The following is a 4,683-nucleotide window of genomic DNA, read 5'->3' as shown; positions in this document are numbered from 1 at the left end:
TGTGGAACAAGGAACACAGAAAACTAGCACATTTGCTACTCTTGATTTTGCTGTCTATATGAGTAATAAGCTAGTTGACTAAAATAAGAGATCATTGTTTCTTTACTAACCGAATCTGTCAGCCTTGCCTGACACAATTCACATGCTAAGTCTCTTTCCAACACAGAGTGCACATCCGGTCTATAGGAGACACTCAAGCATGTCTTTGGATGCACTGAGAGTGGGGGCTGATTCTAACGCAGCAAGCAGCAGATCTCTTTTTCTCTACCATCAAAGCAGTAAGACAAGATAGCAATCAGCTATGACTACAGGATGCTGCATAGCAAACAACTTCAAATCTCAGTGGCTTCAAGTAACAGTTGATTCTTGGATGGGTTGGACTGGTTGGAGCAGCAGGCCTGTTCCACGAATCTTTCATTCTCCTTCGACCAGGGGCTAGCCAGGCATGTTCTTCTCATGACAAAGGCAGAGGCACCAAGAGCCATGCCCAACCATGCAAGCATATTCTAAGCCCCTGCCTGAATCAGCTGTTAACATCCCATTGACAGATCAAGCCACATAGTACAGGGATGAGTCAAGGGGCAGGTGAGGTACCCTTTACTCATGGAGATGGAGAGGGAGAAACCATGTTTTAAAGATAAACTCATCTTCCACAACCAAGAACCACTGTGTCTTCCAAGTTCAAGGGACATAAGACAAGCTCTCAGAGTAACTCTGTTGCCATCTCTCTCTAAAGACAAAGTACCCTTTGCCCCTTATCTTAGGGAAAAGGTGGTGGATGGGACTCAGCCTAGCTCTCTTCAAAGAAATCCTTGCCACAACTCCTCCCTTCATCTCCACCTATCTAGACATTTTTTTATAATCCTCATGAATGTTAGGGGAGTAATTGACTTCTGATTTCCTTCTTGGAGATCCTAGAGGGTGATGATTTGCAACTCACTTTAATGTCTAATATTAGTGCATAAAGGTCTCTACCACATACCTTCCATTTTAACATCCTCTTCTACAACCAAAACCTGGGAATACACACAGCAGTGACCAACTTGGGAACTTGAAAAAGAAATTTTAACTTCAGTGAAACAGGGAGTTTGCCATCTCTCTTCATAATCAATCACCTATTGGTTAGGTTTTTGAAAAAACAGAAAGCTGCCTACTCAGGAAACATGGAAAGAGTCCTAGAGAGAATGAATTTCCAGTATCTTTCCCGGTTTTCCCACCAATGAGAAATCATGTCCCCTCTCTCTTCAGACATCATCTACCCAGAGATTAACTTTCATTGTGCAGCAAGTATACAGTTCAACCAATAGACATTTCACTCTATTTTCTACTCAAAACTTTCCTTCTAAATGCTCTTGTACGTGTATTAGAACAAAATTTCCCTCTCCTTTTATCGGTGGCTTTTTCCCACATTAAGTAAAAAAGGGTGAAGCATTGACAGGAGTCAAAGGGAAGAAGAGACAGAAATATTTTAAACAGAAGAAATATCAGTGTCTTCATTAACCATACTTCAGAACATTCAGCAGTTCTAGTGGAATAAGCCACAAACTATAAAAATTGGGATGCAGCCTAAGCATATCCTTCTACTGCTGACTGATACATTTTGACTGGTATCAAAGATATATTAACTAATTAATAATGGACCCACTAAGATGATAAATTTGATTTAAAAATATTTTGAGAAACTGGATATTTATAGGCATTTAAGAAAAAAAGTAACAATAAGATTGCTAGGTGAATGCCTTACAGGGTTTATCTCTTCAACTGGAAAAAATTATTTGCATCTCTGCTGGACAAGACCTACATGAAGTTAACATGTAACTTCACAGAATCTGAGTCTTTAATTATCAATAGATTTTTTAAGGAACCTCCACACTGTTGTCCATAGTGGTTGTATCAACTTACATTCCCACCAACAGTGCAGGAGGGTTCCCTTTTCTCCACACCCTTTCCAGCATTTATTGTTCCTAGATTTTTTGACAACGGCCATTCTGACCGGCGTGAGGTGATATCTCATTGTACTTTTGATTTGCATTTCTCTAATAATTAGTGATGTTGAGCATCTTTTCATGTGCCTCTTGTCCATCTGTATGTCTTCCTTGGTGAAATGTCTATTTAGGTCTTCCACCTTTTTTTTTTTTTTTTTGCGGTACACGGGCCTCTCACTGTTGTGGCCTCTCCCGTTGCAGAGCACAGGCTCTGGACGTGCAGGCTCAGCGGCCATGGCTCACGGGCCCAGCCGCTCCGCAGCATGTGGGATCTTCCCGGACCGGGGCACGAACCCGTGTCCCCTGCACTGGCAGGCGGACTCTCAACTGCTGCGCCACCAGGGAAGCCCCCATTTTTTAACTGAATTGTTTGTTTTTTTGATATTGAGTTCCATGAGCTGTTTGTATATTTTGGAGATTAATCCTTTGTCTGTTGTTTCATTTGCAAATATTTTCTCCCATTCTGAGGGTTGTCTTTTCATCTTGTTTATGGTTTCCTTTGCTGTGCAAAAGCTTTTAAGTTTAATTAAGTCCCATTTGTTTATTTTTGTTTTTATTTCCTTTACTCTAGGAGGTGGGTCAAAAAAGATCTTGCTGTGGTTTATGTCAAAGTGTGTTTTTCCTACGCTTTCCTCTAAGAGTTTTATAGTGTCTGGTCTTACATTTAGGTCTTTAATCCATTTGGACTTTATTTTTGAGTATGATGTTAGGTAGTGTTCTAATTTCACTCTTTCACATGTAGCTGTCCAGGACACGGGGTGGGAGGGGGAAGCTGAGGCGAAGTGAGAGTGGCATCGACATATATACACTACCCAGTGTAAAACAGTTAGCTAGTGGGAAGCAGCAGCATAGCACAGGGAGATCAGCTCGGTGCTTTGTGACGACTTAGAGGGGTGGGATAGGGAGGGTGGGAGGAAGGCTCAAAAGGGAGGGGACATGAGGACATATGTATGCATACGGCTGATTCACTTTGGTGTACAACAGAAACTAACACAGTATTGTGAAGAAATTATACTCCAATAAAGATCTATTAAAAAAATAATAAAGTGAATACCCATTTCCAAAAAAACAATAGATAGCAGAGCCATAAAATGTATTGCATTTCCACAGACAAATGGTCCTTGTTGGGCTCGTTAAACCATACCCCCGTACGTTTTTTAGAAGGTCATTTTGTACTGTCTTGGCCCTATTCAAGTTTTGAATAATTTTTCTTAAAGAGCATATCTGGGCATGTGTACGCATTCGTGGATGAGGTCTGGTGAAATTCTATTTGCATAGGGATTGAGGAACCTCCTGGGAAATCATTTATGCCATTCCCACTGGTGAACTGAGCTATGTCTGGCCAGGTCCGGCAGTGGCGTGTCAAGGGCAGGGCAGTGGGAGCAATCCTCCCTGGGTGCCGGCAAAAAGGGATGCATTGTCTGTAGAGAATTTAACAACAATAATAAAACCAACTAAAAGTTCATCTGCTTTTGATTATCACCTTGCACCAACAATTCTGAACAACATGAGTGATAAAATACTCATCTCCACTGGGGTGGACCACTCCTGCCTCTCTCCTCCTTGGTATGGCACTTATGTCTGGGCACCAATGGGAAGGTGTCATGGAAGTGTATTGGCAGTGGGCTAGAGGAAAGAGAACATATCCCAAGGGAAGATAAGTTAGATTAACTCAGAAACAAACCTTTGCCTCTCACTAATCTGATCTGGCAAGGTATTCTGGGTACACAATTGTCTCCCCAAAATTCATATGCTGATGTCCTATCCCCCAGTATCTCACAGTGTAAACTTATTTGGAAATAAAGTCATTGCAGATGTAATTAGTTAAATTCAGATGAGGTCATAAGGATGAGTCCTAGGCCATTATGTCTGGTGTCCTTATAAAAAGGGGAAATTTGGACACAAAGACACACGCACAGGGAGAACATCATGTGAAGATAAAGGAAGAGATCGAGGGGATGCTTCTAAAGCCAAGGAATGCCAAAAGTTGCCAGAAAAACCCCAGAAACTAGGAGAGAGGCATGGATCACATTGTCTCTCACAGCTCTTAGAAGGAACCAAAACCCTGATCTCAGACTTTAGCTTCCAAAACTATGAGACAATAAATTTCTGTTGTTTAAGCTGCCCAGTTTGTGGTACTTTGTTATAGCAGCCCTTGAAAACTAATTCAGTAGCCCAAGGCTTGTTGTAGCACTTATCACATCCACAATCATTGTCTTAGTACACGATAGCTATCTGCTAAGACCACAGCACTTGGTAAATTTCACTTAAATATATAAAGCTCTTTGTAGCTTATGAAGCTATTTTCCATATAGGAAGTCATTTGATTCTTAGATCATCCTTGTGTGATAAGTTGGCCAAATATTATTCCCATTTCCAGAGGAGAAAACTGAGTTTCAGAAAAATTAAACAATTTGCTCAAGAACACAGAGCTTGTATTTGAAACTAGATTGATCCTAGAACCAATTTCCCATCTACTCCATGGCTCTTGGGAAATGCCTCCTGTTTCCTTAATCTCTCCTGGCATGATGACTGAGTAATTTCCTAGCTCTTCAGGGTCTGGAATAGAATTATGATAACTTGAACATGCTTTCTCTTATCTAGTCAGAAAGCTAATGTATTTATCTCAAGGGCTGGGCAGATCTATGTTAACTGGTCAGTCCATGCATTTGGAATGACTTCTACAGGATTCAGGTAC

This window comes from Tursiops truncatus, chromosome 6, assembly GCF_011762595.2.
Source record: "Tursiops truncatus isolate mTurTru1 chromosome 6, mTurTru1.mat.Y, whole genome shotgun sequence".
Classification (NCBI taxonomy): domain Eukaryota; kingdom Metazoa; phylum Chordata; class Mammalia; order Artiodactyla; family Delphinidae; genus Tursiops; species Tursiops truncatus.
Note: the sequence above shows the minus strand (reverse complement) of the source record.